We start from the raw sequence: 21,786 nt of genomic DNA on the forward strand, positions 1-21,786 counted from the left end.
TAAATTTGGAGTTTGCGGTAGGCATGAAGCATTTTACCTACTTATGAAATATTTTAATACCTTGACTCACTTGATTCAGATGCTCAATAACTTTTTATTTAAAAAATGCCACTGTGGTCCCACAGCTTACTACTCCTGCACTATTTCATTGAAATTAGAATTCTGTCATAATCAAAGAGGAAGTAGATTACTTTAGCAAGGTGAAAATGAGTGAAAATGTTTTTCCCTCTGTAGATGGGAGAATCCACAAATCCACTACTATTAAATGAGAGCTCACAGAGCATCAGGAAAATGCTTCCTTTGAGGAGCTGAAATACTAATTGACTGCTGGCCTTGCAATGTTAAGAGTTACAGGAAAAATATTTGGACATAAAAATAATTCATACAAGGAAAAAATATAAAATTAGTCCCTGCAATTTCTATAGGAATGTTACAGATTCCAGACAGAGATGTCTTTTTTCTATTCTCCTCTCTTGCTAACTTCATTTTGTTTGGATTTTTTCTGCAATCTTCCAATTTCGAGGAATTTCTTTTGACCCATGTATTTTGCCATATTTTGTTTTGTTTTATGATCTTCTTTGTAAATGGGTATATTTGTAAATAAATGCATTTATTAGATGCTCCCATAAAACTTTCAGTAAGCATTATAATAAATAGCCAGTCAAAAATACTTCTACATACACTATTAACAGCTTCCAATACCTTGTGTGAGAGCCAGGTGCATCCAAGGCCAAGAGTTCTGGGATGAAGGGCAGTGTCTTTGTTGGGAACTCACAGAAGCACTTGCATTTTTAGCATTTCATAGGCACTAGGAACTTAATTCTTCACTGCTTAGCACTTTGTGTAGCCATTTACCTACTTAGCACACGTATAAATGACCACATAAGGAGCTAGGCAGGGGAAAGTCAGGCACTAGGGCTGGGAAGGATGTACTTTGTAGGGACTGGTTTACACACACACACACACACACACACACACACACACACACACACACACAAACACACACTATTTTGATTGTCATTTTTCTCTCTCCTTTCCCACCTTGCTGTTTTTCTCCTCCCCACCATTTCTGAACTCCTCTCTCCCATTGTCTTTCTGTTTTCCCTCCTGTTCCCTGTCCTTCCTTGTTCCCTTCTTCTTAATGACTCCCTTGCTCTTTTTTCCTCCATCTGCAAGCATGCTCGCTACCCCATCGGTTCTTCTCTCATTCCTCCTTTGTCCTGGCTGCCTCTGTCACCGCAGTGGAACCGCTCCTGCAGCATTTGATCCCCACTGCTGAAGCATCTGGGCAGAGTAGGCCACAGAACGCCAATCAGAAAAGCATTCTCCACAGGTAGGCAGAGCAAGGAACTGCCTTCTGATCAGTACTCAGCTCCCCACTAGGTCACTTCAGGCAGACATGGCAAGCTGATCCAGAGGTGCTGCGGAGTTAACTCCACAGAAGGGAGCCCCAAATGAGCAGCACAGCCATGCTTAATTGCGGGACTGTCCTAGGTGATCTGGGAGAGTTGTGAACTGTAGCATCAATACTGTAGATAATCATATCTTCAAAATGAGCAAGAGAGGCAGAATCTGGCTCTTGATTAGTACCTTCCTTACTCCACAAGTAGTACCACTGCAAGCAATGGGGCGTCTCATGAAATAAGGTACTATTGGACAAGAGGAAAGCTATCAGAATCAGCCCTCAAAGGGGGATCTGGTAAAGAATGTACTGGAGCTGGCAGAAAATACCATTTTACTACACAGGTTTAGATATAGATCAGTTCATTAGCACAGATCTTAATCATGTTGTTGCAAAAAGAAAATATAGTTATGTTTAAAGACTTTTCCCCCCTTGAAAATGTCTCTGTATACAATGGTCTATTAGTAGAAGAGGAGCTTTCTTTAGCAACATGCACCATTGTGTCCAATATGCAAATTATACGCTAATTAAGCTATATCTGCAGGACAGTTTAATTAACACGATCAGGAAGTATCCTGGCAACACCATCTACGATGTATTTCAAGCAGAATTTTTTTCCAAACTATAATTTACATTGAGCAAAAAGTGTTTTATGCAATTCACAATATGATTCCTCCTCCTCCCCTTCTTTCTTAAGTTTTATGACCTTGCCATTAGTGCTCCTATTTTTTTCTTGTAATCCATTCAACTTTACTCTTTCCCTCTTTCTATTTCCTCTTCTGAATATATACCATAATGCTTTGTGATATGCATAGATATAATTATTACCTTATTTCATGGCATGCGATTTGCGACAAAATTAATTTTAAAAAAGCCATGCACAGCAACACAGATCCAAATAGCAACCAAACACAAATGTGCTTGACGATATTCTCCTGCGTTTTGACAAACAAACTAAAATAGACCAGGGGAAGGGGGATGCTACTCTTCTGAGGCTTTTTGTTTTGTTTTAAAAGAATCAGAATGGCAGAGGCAGTGGCTGATGTACATAGTATGTAACTGATCTTTCACACTACATGTTCTTGAATGGCTGACTCAGAGGTCCAAATATAAACAGAGATGTCCAGATATATTCTTCTCTATCACAGAAGTAGCAAAGGAAACAGAAGCTGCAATTCAAAAGAAAATCCAAGTGTAATGAGAGATATTCAAGCCTTTACATCTAAATGCAAAGAAGAGCAAAACCCTAAAGATTTTAGTTAAGTGATCTACATAACTAATTGTCAGTGCAACAGGAATATGCCATCTTGATGAGATGATACTGAATAGGACCACCTGAAAGCCATGAAAACCACCATTTAGAAACTGCTTATGGGAAATACTTTTTTTTTTTTTAAACATAAAACATTTATGCTAAGTGGTTAACCAACTGCAAATGAAATCAAGTTTTTTCAATTATAGAATTTACTTCAGAAATTAGAAATGCTCAACGTTTCCAGGGCTTTCAAGTGATTAAAACTATTCTTTGAATCCGAATCTGCATCTTAAACTGGGCTCCCACCGGAAAATATTAATAAAATGGCAGCCACCACTTACAGACAATGGCCCCACTCACTGGACAGAAACTGAAAGAGCAATAAAATATTTCAAAAAGCTACTTTGAAAAGGTCCTTCGATAAATATTTATATTTCCTAGAACTATAAAGCTAGATGTATCGTGTATGATAATATGTAATAAGCTATAAAGGGACTAAGACAGGATGAGTTGCAGACAAGTAAAAACACCTGCTTGGGAAAGGAAGTGAAAAACATTAGGTGCTATCTGTTAAACATGGCAAAGGTTAGCTTTTTTGGCAGCCAAAACGCAAGGAAATGTTGCACAGCGATCAGATATCTTCAAGAAACTGACAGGCCATCTATTTATAATAAGCTGCAATTAAGAAACCACTAGGGAGCTAGCTCTAACTGTTACACCCTAGTCTGCCAATCAATTACTTAACTAAGATTTCCTTTTGTGCACAAGTAAGAGACTAAAAGGTGTAAGACTAAACTAGAGATGCGCTAAATTGGTTCAGAGAAGTTAGGGGGCCATTTTAACCATATCTACAATATTTTACTTCCTGCCTGTTATACCTACCCATCAGGTAAATTGGACAAACCGGGGGAAGGATTCTGATCGAAAAACAATCAGGAAAAGTCTACTTTTGAAGAGATTGCTGTGTTAAAGCATCTAAGAATATTCAGCCTACAGGTTCACTCGATTATCTGAACATTCTTCCATCTGTTTTTTTTTTTAAAGCAGAGATGCTATTACCTGTAATGAACTATCCAGTGTGCTATGGATATGAAGGGAGTATACTTAAAACAAACACACACACACACACACACACACACACACACACACAGGAGAGGAAGCAGGCACAAGGCCTTATTATGTATTCACAAATAATCCTAACAGCTCCATCTCAGTGTCCCTGCATTACTAGCTTGCTTAGAGCAAGAATGGTTGTGTCCAAACTGTTCTGCCACTACATTAACTATACCACGCAATGCACAGCTGGAACCAACATTTTGTAGATTCGTTATTTATTTCTATTGGAAAAAACAGATTTAGAAGACCGTTAATTTTATTGGGTTTTGAAATAAAAGTGGGAACTGGAATTTGAAGGTTACATGCAGGAGGGAAATTGTGTTTACTTAAGATGTTGCTCACTAAGATAACCTCATGAGATAGCCAGCTTGTTTTTAATTTGGTTCACAAAGGAGCAGCAGTCATGTAATAGTGCTCCAACATTATTTGGTACAATACAATATATCATAGGACACAATTTCAAACAGCAGACAATCCTGAACTACCACTCTTTTTATTCTTTTTGTATTGAACGAGTTTGTAAAGAGAGTCAAAAATCTCTTAAATCCAGACATTGCAGCTAACAGCTGCAGTATCATTTAGTTAAACAAAAAGCTAACAAGTAAAAAAAACCCCACAACCCTGGAAAATCCTGTCATTTAATATTTAGAGATGAAAAACGTCTCTAATTTCTATGTTTCTGTAGCCTATAAATATTCGAAGACTGTAAACACTAAGAATAGAAAGGACAGACACACACAAGGTTATAAGAAAGAATAAAAGGTGCACATTAAAAAGATAAATTTAGGATGAATATCATGAAAAATCTTTTTGACCGTTAGCTCCATTAGTCTGTGGAATAGTCTCCGAAGGGAAGTGATGGAAACGTTGTTGCTTGGGACTCAAAGCTAAATTATACACTAGATTAGCAAATTCACTTCAATAAAAAATTCTGCAATGGACAGAATAATCTGACAGGACTTTTCCATCTGTAACTTCCTGGATCTGTTGTTCTAATTCTGTAATAAAAGATGACCCAGCATATCCAACAGACACATGTAATAATTTTGGATTTGTGCTGCACTAATATAATACAAGCACTAGATGCAATTATAACTGTGCCAGAAACTCGAATAATCTTTCGACCTTTAATCCAGAATTGAAGGTTCAATGGTCATACAGCTCTTGGCAGAATAATCTAATCAAATATGATCAAGACCAGAGATAGTTAGTGAGTTTTCCTTAGAGACGGGGCAGAGGAGAAAGTAATGTAATAAGCACCTTAAAGAATAATAAACTCATTTATCACACAAACTAAGTTCTGTATGTGTAGTAAAAGAAAGAATTGCTCTTTACTGTCATCTATACTAAGTGTATCATAGAATCATAGGCTATTAGGGTTGGAAGGGACCTCAAAAGGTCATCTAGTCCAACCCCCTGCTCAAACCAGGACCAATCTCCAACTAAATCATCCCAGCCAGGGCTTTGTAAAGCCTGACCTTAAAAATCTCTAAGGCCTTGGCTACACTTACCCGGTAGTTCGACGGCTGGAAATCGAACTTCTGGGTTCGACTTATCGCGTCTAGTCTGGACGTGATAAGTCGAACCCGGAAGTGCTCGCCGTCGACTGCGGTACTCCAGCTCGCCGAGAGGAGTACCGCGGAGTCGACGGGGGAGCCTGCCTGCCGCGTGTGGACCAAGGTAAGTTCGAACTAATTCGAACTAAGGTACTTCGAACTTCAGCTACGTTATTCACGTAGCTGAAGTTGCGTACCTTAGTTCGAATTAGGGGGGTAGTGTAGACCAAGCCTAAGGAAGGAGATTCCACCGCCTCCCCAGGTAACCCATTCCAGTGCTTCACCACCCTCCTAGTGAAAAAAAAGTTTTCCCTAATATCCAACCTAAACCTCCCCCACTGCAACTTGAGACCATTACTCCTTGTTCTGTCATCCGGTACCACTGAGAACCGTCTAGATCCATCCTCTTCGGAACCCCCTTTCAGGTAGTTGAAAGCAGCTATCAAATCCCCCCTCATTCTTCTCTTCTGCAGACTAAATAATCCCAGTTCCCTCAGCCTCTCCTCATAAGTCATGTGCTCCAGCCCCCTAATCATTTTTGTTGCCCTCCACTGGACTCTCCAATTTTTCCACATCCTTCTTGTAGTGTGGGGCCCAAACTGGACACAGTACTCCAGATGAGGCCTCACCAATGCCGAATAGAGGGGAACGATCATGTCCCTCGATCTGCTGGCAATGCTCCTACTTATACAGCCCAAAATGCCGTTAGCCTTCTTGGCAACAAGGACACACTGTCGACTCATATCCAGCTTCTCATCTACTGTAACCCCTAGGTCCTTTTCTGCAGAACTGCTGCCTAGCCGCTCGGTCCCTAGTCTTTGCAGTGCATGGGATACTTCCATCCTAAGTGCAGGACTCTGCACTTGTCCTTGCTGAACATCAACAGATTAATTTGGCCCAATCCTCTAATTTGTCTAGGTCCCTCTGTATCCTATCCCTACCCTCCAGCATATCTACCACTCCTCCCAGTTTAGTGTCATCTGCAAACTTGACAAACGTGCAGTCCATGCCATCCTCCAGATCATTAATGAAGATATTGAATAAAACCGGCCCCAGGACCAGCCATTGGGTACTCTGCTTAATAATGGCTCCCAACTAGACATGGAGCCATTGATCACTACCCATTGAGCCCGATGATCTAGCCAGCTTTCTATCCACTTTATAGTCCATTCATCCAGCCCATATTTCAACTTTCCAGCAAGAATACTGTGGGAGACCATATCAAATGCTTTGCTAAAGTCAAGAAATAACACGTCCACTGCTTTCCCCTCAGCCACAGAGCCAGTTATCTCATCATACAAGGCAACTGGGTTAGTCAGACATGACTTGCCCTTGGTGAATCCATGCTGACTGTTCTTGATCACTTTCCTCTCCTCGAAATGCTTCATAATTGATTCCTTGAGGACCTGCTCCATGATTTTTCCAGGGACTGAGGTGAGGCTGACTGGCCTGTAGTTCCTCGGATGGTCCTTCTTCCCTTTTTTAAAGATGGGCACTACATTAGCCTTTTTCCAGTAATCCAGGACCTCCCCATCGCCATGAGTTTTCAAAGATAATGGCCAATGGCTCTGCAATCACATCCGCCAACTCCTTTACCACCCTTGGATGCAGTGCATCCGGCCCCATGGACTTGTGCTTGTCCAGCTTTTCTAAATAGTCCTGAACCACTTCTTTCTCCACAGTGGGCTGGTCACCTCCTCCCCATACTGTGCTGCCCAGTGCAGTAGTCTGGGAGCTGACCTTCTTCATGAAGACAGAGGCAAAAAAAGCATTGATTACATTAGTTTTTTCCACATCCTGTCACTATCAATAGTTATTGTATCAATAGTACATATAGTGTATCAATAGTTATTGTTCCTGAAATGTCTATATAAAACAATGTATATTAATTGCACCTCCTTCAGCAAAAGAGAAAACCCTAATGGATACCCTGTATAATAATAATAATTAAAAAAACATGATGCAACCCATCTCAGTGCAAGCTTAGTGCTACAATGCCCAGACAGCAAGTTCTTAAAGTCATATTTGACTCTAGATACTTTAACAGAATGGCCTGAAAAAGGGAATGTTTGTTGGATAAAAGTTGACATAAATATGCTGGAAACTATGAAGACACATATACAACAGATGACATCCATGGAAAAGCCTTCATGCAGAGAGACTCAGCCAAATAAGTAAACAGTATAGGCTCTACAAGAAAGCTTGAACATGTAGAAAAAGGGAGAGAAACTATGGATGATGTAAGTTGTCAAAATGCTTGTGAGATGCATAGAGACATTTTTTTAAAGTTGTTGGACTTTGGCATCTAAGAAGTCTGAGGTTTGAGGTCTGTGTGATAGCACTGCATTGGGCAGAAAGTGGCTCTCTTGATTCATAGATGTATTACTCATGTACAACTTGCAGAACAGGTTTAAAAATGCCACCGTACTTCCCAAAAGCAAGGCTAAAGGAAAAAAATAAAGAGATATTTGTGAGTTGCTCATTACATTGTGTATTGTCACCATTTCACGAAGTCATGGATAGTGCAAGGGATTTAAAAACAGCACAAATCTCAGTCCGCTGAATATCAACACACTGGAGCTAAGGGATCTTTGGGATTTAGTTTTCTTTAGGTTGGCATGGTGCTGAACCTATGCCCTGTGGCATCAGCCACTGCTTGCCAGATGAGCACTCCCCATTGCTCCTATCTAAACAAGGGAGGAGTAAAGATCCCAGAGGCGCAAGTCCCAAAGGAAGAGGAAAAAGAACCCAGCAGGACCTTGGCAGAGCGGTAGGCACACCTATCGGGTGGGGCAACACGCAAGCAGGACATATTCCAATATAATAATATTTCCTATACACAAGAACCTTCGCAAGAATATCTGCCAGGTCTGAATATCATCCAATTCACCTGCTCCAACCAAGGGCTTGTCTACATGTAGAAATTGAATGGAATAACTGCTGCAAAGTAGCTAGTCCTTTAGCCAGTATATTTGGAAGTCGATTAAGCTAAACTGGAAAAAGGCACTAAGAGTACCCACACAGAAGTTAACACAGAATACCTATTGCATTTTAAATTCATATCCTTAGTCTGGAATAACTTCCTCACATGGACTGTAGGCCTGGCTTGACATGAGTAATTGGACCGGGGGGGCTGGCGGGGGCTTATTTTTTGGGAGACAGGATTAGGCAGCTGAATGGATCAGCAGGCCAAAAATAGAATGTCTGTAAAAGATACGATAAGAGAAAACACCCAGGGAACAATTTACAATGGCTAAGATAACAATGGCTAAGATAAGCCTGGAACATAAGTTGAGGTAAAAAGAGTAAGTTGTGCGTGGACAGAGCCTGCTGTACAGGTTCTTACAAAGAGACCAACTCAATCCAAAAATATGTGATGCAATGTATGGTAAATGAAATGTCATCTGTAAATGTATATAAAGGGAGAGGTCTGCTGTGTAACTTTGGATGTGTGGTACGCCCTGTTCCCACCCCCTATGCTTGAGCCTGACCAGCTCAGCGTAGCTTTCCTGTATGTCAAATAAAGGAACCGCAGTAATGAGACTGGAGTCAAACTGAGCTCCTGCAGAACCAAGTGGAAGAGGTCTCAGAAAAACCCTAACATGGACATGCCCTAAATAATGAAGCCACGGTAACTGACCATTAAGTACGTCATTAAGGTTACCTAAACAAGCCACTAATAATTTCTCAGTTACGCTCTCAAAGGTGTGAAGCTGAATGTGTGTGTCCCCCCTCCACTGAAATTTTGATTTCCCCAGCCCTCTAGGCTGCAAATCTGCAATAAGGGTAAGTCTCAGGGCTTGTCTAGATGGTGGGGTAACGTACTCTATAGGGGTATGATTTCTAAAGCACACCAATGTGTTGCACATTAATTGGTCTGGGTATATGCTGATGATGCATTTTAACATAGTGCTATGCTAAAGTGCACTATGGAACCTTTAGTATGCACCAGTAGGGTCTATGAGGACTAATTAATGCACATGTTACTGCGCTTTAGAAATCACACCCCTGTAAAGCGCTTTACCTCACCAACTAGACAAGCACACAGTCTGAAAACCAAATGAAAAAGGGAAAGAAATAGCCATTCCTTTGGATGCAGGTAGGTTCTGTGTCATCAAGGAAATGAGAACCAGAAGTACTTGCTATCCTGTATGTGAAGATTAGGCAGGAATTAATATGCAGGGAAATTCCCCCTCTCTCCTCAAATGTTCAGTAATTTCCTTCTGCATTTTCCCTGTCTGTCCTATATTTCTGCAGTTTGTATGACCCTTTTATAAAGATGTTACATCATATTTAACTTGTTTGGCAGTTTCAAGACCTACATAGACTGTCTTTTCCCTAGGAGTTTCACCAGTAAACCACTAGGAGGAGGAATATGGTGCTAGGCTCTCCACACGAGAAGAAGGATCTTAGAAGGTATTCATGCACAAAAGAATTAAAGGGGAAATGTGGGGGAAGGAGTGCATCACTTGCCCATGGTACTGGCAAAGTGTTCCAAAAATTCAAACTTCAAAGTGAGGAACATGGCCTATCTCAGCATGGCACCTAAGCCTAGAACTCTTTTCAAGTAAAAACAGACATAGCAAATGAATCCATTTTGGCACATGCATATTAATTGCCACCAATAAGCAGCTTATCGACAGCTGTGTAATGCTGGATCATCTCCTTGCCAGTCTTACAAAGCCAGTCATATTGAATATCTAGAGTATTCTTCCTTGTCTATGGTCCACTAAAATATATATTTAAAAAAAGCTTTGTTAATCAAGCCTGCTATAAAAAGAAACAAAGAACACAGGAGTAGAGCAAAGAAACACAATCTAATAGCAACTAAGGAGTCAGAAATTGAGACCAGTACTCTGGCTCAAGCAGTGAGCCTGTAATGCAGGCGGATTAATTATAGTTGTTATAATAGCTACCAGTGAATGTGATCAAGTTTTCTTTTCACCCTTTCTGCAAAGTCTTTGTGGGAGATGCTTCTAAAAATTGTGAGTGCTGCTACACCCTGAAAAATACAATCTGACACACCCATTCACTGGAAAATTGAATGTAGCAGCTGTGTGCATGCATTAGTCTTGATTCATCTGCACAACCTGCCACATACCACTTGCTTTAATTTGGATGAGTTGAAGATAAGGATGTATTAGATAGAGATGGGTCATAATTCAAAGAAGAGCTTTGTAATTCCTCTCTCTTCATGTTCCTCTTTGCTCCTCTACATCACTTACACATGACTGAGGAGCTCAGAGCATCGGTGGGACAATACTTGAGACCAGACCTGATTTTATCACCAGATAATTAGTTACAGGTGCTGAACAAAAGACCTGCATTTTAGCCCCATGTATCTGGCAAGGCTGGTTATTTCTGGGGACTTCTGTTGTACGTGCAACTAACCCAGCAGGTTTGGTATTTCAATACAGATTATTCTTCACATCCCTTTGCCCTATGGATCTACCTTGCATCCAACCAAAACAGTCAAGTTGAATGATGGGGGGAGGGTGTTTTTAAACCCCGAGTTAAAACAAATCAAACAAAACCCACATATGATTTACATTTGGAAATGGCTCCTAACCCATTTTATGAATAGATTTAAAAGTACTAACAAACAACAACAACAACAAAAAGACTAAGCAGTCTTCTGCTGAGAAAATAATTCTGTGATGAAGTCCTTACTGAGAAACATGTCTAAATGCAATGAAAAATTTTTCCTGGTTTATGTGAATTCTACTAGGTAATTTTGCAGCTACACCTACTCCAAATGTGTGTGTGTGGGGGGGGGAGGGGTTGTCCAATCTAAATCTCCAGTGTCTGCTTTGACATCTGACTAAACTTTTTTCCCTTGAAGGCACAGTGCACACATCCTGCCACCACACTATTCAAAAGCCTGAGTACTGTTTCATGTAGGAAGTCTGCAGCCTGTCTTTCCAAGCACTTTTAATCATTGATATGAACTATTACCCTGTTTCCCCGAAAATAAGACAGTGTCTTATATTAATTTTTGCTCCCAAAGATGCGCTAGGTCTTATTTTCAGGGGATGTCTTATTTTTCAGAAATGAAAAATGCCTTATTATCGGTGGATGCCTTATTATTGGGGAGGTCTTATTATCGGGGGGATGCCTTATATTACAACGAGAGGCAAAACTGTAAGTAGGCCTTATTTTCGGAGGATGTCTTATTTTCGGGGAAACCGGGTACTTATAGATTTAATGTAATATTTTTATAAGGAATATAAACAAAGTTTTCTGTATTGTTTCAACTTGCTGGGAAGGGAGCCCTCTAATTTTGCTTTCTATACAAAGTGGATACTTGGGGCTAGATCTGTAAAGGGATTTAGGTGCCAAAATCCAAAATTTAGAACCTCAAAACCCTCAGTCAGCTGCCACCAAATCCTGTAGGTGCCTACATTCCCACAAAAAAGCCCCCAAGACACCTACATTTCTTCTGGTGGGCAGAGGCAAAGCCTAAACCTCAGTGAGATTCACAAACTGGGAGTTTCCCAGCCTAATGGATCAGGCCCTGCACAAAACACAGCTGTATATATTTTCTATAGCCCAGTGCTTAGATCAGTCATGCAGAATGTGGGCCACCCAGGTTCCAATCCTTACTTTGCCTGAGAGTAGCAGGGACTGCGAGGGAGTGTCCTAATCACTAGGCTATGGGGTATTTTGGGTGGGGGCTCTCTCAAGCTCTCCTGTTGAAGCTGTTCCACTTGTATAAAATAATAGACTATTCACTGGACTAGAATGGGATGTGGGAGAGTCACATTCAAGTCTGTGCTACTTCTTTGTCAAAAAGAGGCCTGATCTGGCTTATGTGCCTAACTCCAGGAGAGGGTTCGTGACTGTGAATCCCAGGTGGAGATAGGCACCTAAATCCCTTTGAAGGGCAGGGCTTAGGCCACACCCCTCTTCTCAGCATTTCCCACTGGCTAGCTCAGCACACAGTCTTTTGTGGATCCCATTCTTAAGTGCATAACTGTTCCCGTGCACTGTATAGGGAGCCTAGGTGGCCAACTTGGGGCGGTGGATTCCCCTAGTTGGCAGGGCACCTAGAGTTCAGCATTGCAACACTGAGCCCAACTTTCCTTTGTGGAGCTAACCCTTTAAGGATTTCCTGGTGACTGGAAATGAGTACATGAAAACACTATAATTATACGTCACAAAAATAGTTCGTGGTTACATAACACCCACATTTTCTGTGCCTAATAAAAGCACATTGTCTTTTGTGCAGCCACCATATTACAGACAAACACTTGTATGAAGTCTTATAAAATCTCTAACATTTTCTACACCCCTGTAACTATATTACAGCAGCCTCAGATGAAGGCCCCATGTTGCTGTTCTAAACATTCCTATCTTGGGACAGACATGGTCAAGTATGTACTAGACAGTCTCCAAACTACACAGGCTCTCCCTACTTAATTGGTTGTTTATGGTCAAACTTTTCATACTGATCACATGGGCTGGAACTGGAGAGGGGAAGCAGGTATAATTAGGGGGCATGAGCTAATGTACTCATCCTTGTATAGTTAAGCCTGCTCCAGTGCAGCAATATATTCACATCTCCACTGCACATATAAAAAAGAAAAATTCTGGTTTGAGCTCTTACATTTAATTATATTTTTAATTTATGTTACTATTTCTTCCCCTTTCCCCACCCCCAAGCTCATGACACCCTTCTTCTCTCAGAGGAAGATTAACTGGAAGTCCTTTTGAAGCGATTCGGTACCACTCTTTGAATCCACGATAGAGGGATCAATGCAACTTACTCTCTGCTCCCCAAAGGCTGAACTTATAACCACATTCTACTAAAAAGACTCTGTGTTGCAAAAGTCGTACTGTTGAGTAGATAACGGATATCTGATAGAGGAAGGAACATGGACAAGTTATTTACAAGCGATGAGAATGTCTCCTGGCCAATTTCCTTGGAAGCATCTGGTCTGGCCACAGTTAGATGGATGGCTCACTGGTCTGATCCAGCCTGGCAATTGCTACATCCACACCGCCAAAGGCGTATGCCTCTGTGTATATACATATACCTCTATGGGATTGTGTAAAATAATGTGTGCGTGCTCCATGGAGGAAAATTATTTCTATTCTACTTGTTTTTCCTCTTTTAAAAAAATAATAGGGCAATAAAATTGGCCAGACTATTGCATCAAATTACGTTTGATACACAAATTTTAAGGAGTGAATGTTATAATAGTTTATTTATAAATTGCATCTGCCACTGTTGACTTGATTAGAATGGCTGAAACATTAACTCTCAGACTGTTTGAGTGGTTGTGCGGGGATTTCCCAACATTAGACACCTCCAGCAGTACAGCCGGGGAAAAAAGAGAAACTAAATGTAAATAGCTGTTCCATTGGACAAGCAACCCTTAGAGCTCTAAAAAGCATCACAGCTTACATCAATTATTCTTTATTACTTTCAGTGGCTGTGTCAAGGCTCCTTCCCCACTCTGAACTTTAGGGTACAGATGTGGGGGCCTGCATGAAAACTTTCTAAGCTTAACTACCAGCTTAGATCTGGTTCGCTGCCACCACTCCCAATGTGCTAATTCCCTTCCCTGGGTAGCCTTGAGAGACTCTTCACCAGTTCCCTGGTGAATACAGATCCAAACCCCTTGGATCTTAAAACAAGGAGAAATTAACCATCCCCCCTCCTTTCTCCCACCAACTCCTAGTGGATCAAGATCCAACCCCCTTGGATCTAAAAACAAGGAAAAAATCCATCAGGTTCTTAAAAAGAAGGCTTTTAATTAAAGAAAGAAAGGTAAAATCATCTCTGTAAAATCAGGATGGAAAATAACTTTACAGGGTAATCAAACTTAAAGAGCTCAGAGAAACCCCCTCTAGCCTTAGGTTCAAAGTTACAGCAAACAGAGGTAAACACTCTAGCGAAAAGTACTTTTACAAGTTGAGAAAACAAAGATAAAACTAACATGCCTTGCCTGGCTGTACTTACAGGTTTGAAATATAAGAGACTTGTTCAGAAAGATTTGGAGAGCATGGATTGATGTCTGATCCCTCTTAGTCCCAAGAGCGAACTCCCCCCAAAACAAAGAGCACAAACAAAAGCCTTCCCCTCACCAAGATTTGAAAGTATCTTGTCCCCTTATAGGTCCTTTGGGTCAGATGTCAGCCAGGTTACCTGAGCTTCTTAACCCTTTACAGGTAAAAGGATTTTGGAGTCTCTGGCCAGGAGGGATTTTATAGTATTGTACACAGGAGGGCTGTTACCCTTCCCTTTATAGTTATGACAGGCTGAACAAAAAAAAAGCATTAAAGCAAAAATGTCCTGTTTGAAGGGAGGAGGGCTTATGTAATAAAGCATTTTCTGATTCATCAAGGAAACCTCTGGGAATAAACTGCAAGGGATCTGGCTTTTATTCCTGTTAGAAAAGAAGGGTTGGATAGGAGCATGCAGAATCCATACATGCAGGAGCAGTGCCAGGGTTTTTGCCGCCCTAGGCGGCAGCGCTCCTCCTCAGAGCATTTGGTGGTGGGGGGGTCCTTCCGCTCCGCATCTTCGGGGTGCTTCGGCGGTGGGTCCCAGAGCGAGTGAAGGACCCACCGCCGAAGCGTCCCAAAGATGGGGAGTGGAAGGACCCCCACCGCTGAATTGCCGCCGGGGATGGCAAAATGCCGCCCTCCAAATCCTGCTGCCCTAGGCGACCATCTAGCGTCGCGTAGTGGAAGCGCCGGCCCTGCATACATGATGAAAAGTGTTCCCACAGTCAATGAATTCTGGTGAGCAGAAGCGAGGCACTTTAACCACTAGTGCTATATGACACTCATCTTCATCAGTTCACGCCCCTGCAAGCTTTGCTTTGAAATCTAACAAAGCCAAAAGCCCCAGCAGATTGTGCCTGGTTTCACGACCCCAGCAACAGCCTCTGAGCTGTTTGTGATTTTTCACCTGATGCCACATACCGGCTCATGCTCATTGGAGACCTGGGCAGGATTTTTTGAAAGATCCACTAACCTCCCTGAGCCGGGCCTGAGTTTAGGAGATAACAAAAATCAGAAATCAGGGCACTTTGCCTGGTTTCAGGTTTCATTATCAGAACATCACACAGTTTGGAAAACCACCTGGTGCCAGTGGTCTTGGCACATTCCAATGCCCAGGGTAACACTTGAAGCTAGTGATCAAATTCTATAAGAGGTGATTATGAATGGTCATTAGTTTTTCCATAATTAAAGTATAGGTGTTTCCACCAATTAAAATGTGATCTCCAGCTTGAGCAAACAAACCATTTTCTTATTAATTGGAAAAGGATACGGTTAAAATGTGTCTGTAGGGCACATGCTTTGTGACCAACATACTCCACAAACTGTATCTGAAAAGCGGTTTTTGCAGCATCAATCTGCTGGATGCAATTCTGGGTGCTCTTTTCACAAAGCAAGTGAGAAGCAGCTGGGCTGTCCACAGGAACACAGACACAAGCCGCACAGGATAATAATCAAATGTGGAGCTTGTCCAGCTCACTTTTACCACCATGCAGCTGCTGCCAACAATTTGTCACCTAAGTCTGACTAGGTTTACGAGTTTGCTTTTGAAGAATTCATAGCCTGCGAGTCAAAGGAAGAGATGTGGGATCTTGCACTTGGATTTTAATAATGTGAAAAGAGATTACAGTACAAATGATCAATCCATTCAAATCACAAAGCTCAACATGACGACATTTTATTCTGAAATACAACCCATCTTGCACAGATGTCAGAGCTCCTAGTTAATACATACATAGTCTCAAAGGACCCATCAAGTTTCCTGAAGCCAAATCAGGACACAACAGAGCCCACTTTGTTTCATTTCCCAGTTCTAACCAATTTTCTGTTCCCTTCACAGCCTCAGGTCTTGTCTATGCCAAAAATGTTCTTCAAAATTTTCCCTCCATTCTCCACACCAGTTCAGCTCAACCAGCATTTGCAATTCTGGGACCCCTCGTGTAGACAGGCTGCTGCAACTATTTCAAGCGCTAATTGGTGGTACCAGCCAAGGACCTGTAATAGTTATGCTTAACTTTAACAGTTAGAGAGCGCTCAAACTATTTTAGGTTACCATACCATTTAATACTGTTGTACCACAAATACAGATAACCATAAACTCCTACTAACCCAATGCAGAACTAGAATAATAATAGATTTTAAGGCCAGAAGGGATCAATACAATCATCTGATCTGACCTCCTGCATAATACAGGCTAAAGATTTTCACCCAGTGACTCCTGTGTCAAGTTTCTGGATGAAATGTATCATATATCTTTTAGCAAGACATCATATCTTGATGACCTTCTGTGATGGAGAAGCACCTTAAGACCTCATGTGATGGAAAATCGGGTACATCCCTGGAGAGGTTGTTCCAATGCTTAATTGCTCTCACTGCTGAAAATCCGTGCTTTATTTTCAGTTTCAATTTATCCAGTTTCAACTTCTAGCCACTGCCAACCTTGTTATGCCTTTGCATGCTAGATTACAGAGCCCCCTACTATCAGAAATCTTCTCCTGTTCAGGTACTCGGACTGATCTGGTCACCTCTTAACCTTCTCTTTGATAAAACCGCCTCTTAAACCTCTCACTTTTAAGGCAAGTTCTTAATAAGTTGCACATTCTTGTGACTCTTCTGAGCCCTTTCCAATTTTCAATATCCTTTTAAAACAAGTGTGCACCACAGAACTATTTGTCAGTGTCTTCCAGTGACCTCAAGAAGTGCATATTAGAACCAGTCTTCTGTAGATTTCATTCATTGTAACTTATTCCGCTATTCCAATGTAATTAGAAAATAAGGCTAAAAAACAGAAAGGTCCATTTTTGGATGGTGGTAACAGACTCTGCCTCCGATGTAGGACAAATACTCCCCTTAGCTCAATTTGTTCATCATGCAAAATGAAGGAGAACTTCATAACACAACCAGCAGCTGCCTTTTAGACTGAAGCCCAATCCATTTTCATTATTTACAAAGGAAAAAAAGATTGCAAGAAGCAACTCCAGATTTTCCAGACAACTTTTACAAGTACATTATTTAAACTGCCACTGCTACTAGGACACAGATCTTTATATTCAAGCATTTTTCTTTAACCTATGCTGTGACGTCTCAAGCTACGACAGTCTAAGTTACAGCTGTCTCAAAGAACAAAACTGCTTGTTCTGATGAGTCTGAGTAAGGACTGATTACAATGATAAGAAAAAGTGTGGGCTTCCAGTAGCTTAACATATCAGTTTCTAAACCCAAACAGTATTTACAGTGCATGCATCACTACATACCTAAGAAAAACTCAGCTAATATGCATGCATTCAATGGCTGATTCTCCAATATAAAAACAAAACGCTAATAATAATAGACAGAGGGATGCATGATACACATTGGAGGACAGAACTGAGCTCTACAATTACACTTTATATAGAGTCTTTAAAGTTCCAACCATGCTGTGTTAACCCCTATGCTAATCTTTTCCTTAGTTAGTAATTCATTTTGAAAACATATTAGAAGCATAAAGCAGACAAAGCCCTGTGTCGATAACCAGGTCAAAGTTAGCAGTTTTGCTGTTTCATGGGTAAAGAGAATAAGGTGATCAAATATGTTCAACTTCCTAAACTGCAGCACCCCAGCTACTCAAGCCCTGGGAATTTCTGCTCAAGAGAATTGTGCTGAGGTTTCTCCATTGTGAACAAATCTGCACAGGAGTCTAGGAAAACCAGTCAACCTTCATTTGAACTTAGGTGTCCAGAGGAAAAAGCTATTGACCTTACCACTGAGCCACATCTTGATTCACCTTACAGTTAACCTTCAAAGAGGTTTATGCAATATAAAGAAGGCCTGAAGTGTTTTCTTCCTGCTGAATTTTTATTTCTGCTGAATTTTTTATGTTAAAAATGTAAGTGGTGGCAAGTTAATTCTTCCTTTTTTCTTTTTTTTTTTTTGCTGGAGGTCTTTCTTGGAGGACTCAAAGGTGGACTGGAATCTCTCTCAAGCTCAGCTCCTACCCAAAGAGGTGGGAAGAGTGTTGAAGAGAACATGCTCACCCACCAAACTATTTATTCAGGCATTTGAGTTGTTGGACCAAAAAAAAAGTTTTTAAAAAGTCTGAATAATTTTCTGTTAGTTTGATCATGTTTCACTGGCACAACTTCTCTGGATGTCACAATCCTACTGGATCTACTGTCACTAATGGATCTTCAGGGAAGTGACCATGTCATCCTCCACAATTGCAGAGTGCACTGACCAGCACTCCAGTGCTACTATAATATAAACAGCCAACAACAACAAATAAATAATGACCGCAAATAAAATCCGTCTAGAAAAACCCTGAATTTCTAAAGAAAAAAACCAAGGAAACAGAATCCTCTCCATGCACGTGCCCCCTCCCCATCTCTTTCTGAATATTTTTCTAGGCCTTCTTTATACATTATAAAAACAAGCAAAAAAAGGCAAAGCACCACATTTTTCAGATCACTTTTAAAGACTCCTGAGCTGCTTTCTCCTCCTCCTCCTCTGCATTTCATGACTATAAAATATCTGATGGTCATTTAATTGTAATGCTAACAGAACAGGAAATTTAGGGCTGGCAAAGGTGAATCTCCGATTACAAGCATATATATTTTGTTTTTAGTAGATGACATGACCGAAAACGTAGACAAAATGTGCAGTCACTGTACAACATATAATTGCAGCTAACACACATTTCCCTTAGGGTCCATAAGTCAGCAGGAGCAAAAGCAGGGGTGGGAAGCCATTTGCCTCCCGGCAATCTGTTCACAATGGAGTTAAATGCTGTGAAATCTATAAAGGGCATGGAAAAGTAGGACTTTATGCATGTCAGTACTGTCATAGTCACAACAGCAGGGAGTAGCAGGGGAGGAATCCATTAGCGATTCCCACAGATATGTTCAGCCATACTATATATATCCCCAGCTAATTAATCTGTTAAATCAGGATATCACTACATGTTCACTTGGAATATGCTCACAAGAAATAGAAATAACTGCAACCAAATCATGCATTATATTTGCTACAAATCAGATCCATCAATTCTCAGATGTAAAGTTAATTGCTATGAACACTATGAAAGCATCTAGCAAAGTATTTTCATAGCATGCGGTATGAAGTCTTTATTTGGTGCCAAAAAAATGTAGCAGTATGGAATTGCTTCTCAACGTCACTCTCAATATTTTTCTTAAAAAGATTCAATACTGTTCTAATAACGGAAATTAGGCCAAAGAAAAAGATATACAAGCCAAAACAAAATCTAGAGAAAGGCATGTTTCTCTCAGACCCTCTGACAGCATTAACTGCAAATTCCTCAAATCTGAACGCACACCTTTTGGCAGAACATCCCAAAATGTTAAAAAAAAAAGTCTCCGGGTCTTTCACAACCACTTTACTTTCATCCACAAAGAAAAGTATGCAGCTGGTTTCCTTGAAAGTGGTAACTCTAGAGTTCAGTTTCCTAAATCCACCCCCTTTTCACTGTGTAAATATTCAACAAAGCAATGTACGTTCTGTGCAGAGGTGCCGAGCTATTGTATTAACTAGTAACCCAGTCTGGTGCAAGGATTAGAAAGACAAACCCTGAAGGAATCCAAGCATCATTTACCGTCTTCAGCAGTAGAAATTTCCTTTTCAACATGTGCTATTTTTACTAATCTCTCATATGACAGGATATGAAATCTGAAGGACAAATATTTTGCAGAGAGGCTTATTCATTTTATTATATTCATTCTGAGGAATATACCCCAGGGACCTGATTCTGCCACCCTTATTCACACTGAGTTGCACTTTACTCCACGAACAGGCCCACTGACTTTGATCTGCAGGCCTGACAGATAACAAAACCTTGTATCCTGGGACTCTTCATTACTATTGGCCATTGCCAGTTAATTTTCAAGGTAACTTGTGCTGTATGTTGTTTTATATCACATGGAAACAAAAACTTGGGCTCTGCAAATGAATGGTCACTCTGTAGTTGAAATGAAAGCTTTCCTTAAAGCACTGAAGGTATCATTTCTGTAGCATATATTTACCAGAGCCAGTCTTGCAAGATGCTGGTCTTTTCCCTCTGTGATCTTGCTTCATTGCTCTTCTCTCTGCCCATCTGTCTGATCATTCTCCTAGAAATATCTTCTTCAGTTTGTCACAATCACAACATGAGATGTCAGGTTTCTCTGCCGGACCGGTTTCAAAATATTTGTTCCATCACAAACTATCACGGGATTTTAATTCTCAGGGTAATATTTTTTTCCCCCAAGGACAGAATAGAATTGTTTCTCAAAAGATTAACTGGTGCAAGTGTAACCCACACACCTCCTGAGTGTGGTGCTCTGTCCCATATAGTGGCACCGAGACCACTTAGAGAGAGAGAGAGATTAATGAGTCTGCTCTAGGGGCCATATGGTTTTTAGCTCATGCAGTAAAGGCTCATGCATTTAGCTCCAAATGCCCAAAGTTCGATCCTGCCCGCCAACGACTGGGGTCTGTTGGTGTTACAAGTGGGGGCTTGTCTGGGATTTCAGCTGGGACGTACCTCCTCAGGCAAGGGGAAGTATGCAACCCACACACCTCCTTGGTGTGGTGTTCTATCCCGTCTAGTGGTACCGAGACCACTTAGAGAGAGATTAATGAATCTGCTCTACAGCCTTAGCTAACAGCCATATGGCTTTTAATTCATGCAGTAGAGGCTCATGCACTAAACTCCCGAGGTCCCAGGTTCAATCCCACCCACCGACAACTGGGGTCTATCGGCCTTACACAGGGTCAATAGATTGAAGTGCAATATTGGGGGGGGGGGGGAAGAGACCTAGCCCTTGCTTATTGTCCCTGCCCCCATATTTGGAAGGGGCTGAAAATAACAGTTTTAATTCTCAGATTCTCTATGGAAATATGTTAGGCTCCTATTTTTCCAACCTCAATTTTCCTTGTTTAACAAATATTTACAACTTGAAAGTTTTATTGTTTTAAAATCAATCCAGGCAGTACTATGCATAACTCCAAAGGGTGATGGAGGTTATTGCTCTGTTTAATTTGCATTCTTTCAGGCCTCTGTGTTTCTAAAGGTAGAATAATATAAGTTGATTTTAATGAGGAGTCTGGCCTATGCTTTCCCCCCCACACGCTGCACAGTAACCAGCCACTTTTATTAGCTCATGTTTTTTCCCCAATTTAAGTCACACTCTGACTTTTGCCTAAAAGACTAGGGGTTTTCATATGGCAGAGCCAATGGTTGCCTCATTAAGTCTGGAATATTCCAAGCCCCTATTTGTCAATATTACTTTCTTTAGCTTTCTGTATCTTCCTGTTTAGATGGCCTCTGGCCAATGACTCCTTCAAGAATTATGATGAAATTACTTTCTTGAAAAAGTTACAAAGTTCTTTTGTTTATGTAATTAAAAGACATGTTGCTCTATTTCTTTCCTTGGTAATGGTATCTTGTAAAAGATTCTTATGTTCACACTTGATATAAA

The 21,786-nt window shown here is 40.9% G+C and overlaps 1 protein-coding gene across 4 annotated transcripts in view; it reads right to left on the reverse strand.

Moving 5' to 3' along the window:
- Positions 1-21,786, reverse strand: part of HOMER2 (homer scaffold protein 2) — a 114,748-nt gene that overhangs the window by 41,363 nt on the left and 51,599 nt on the right. The window lies entirely within an intron of this gene.

This window comes from Trachemys scripta, chromosome 10, assembly GCF_013100865.1.
Source record: "Trachemys scripta elegans isolate TJP31775 chromosome 10, CAS_Tse_1.0, whole genome shotgun sequence".
Classification (NCBI taxonomy): Eukaryota; Metazoa; Chordata; order Testudines; family Emydidae; genus Trachemys; species Trachemys scripta.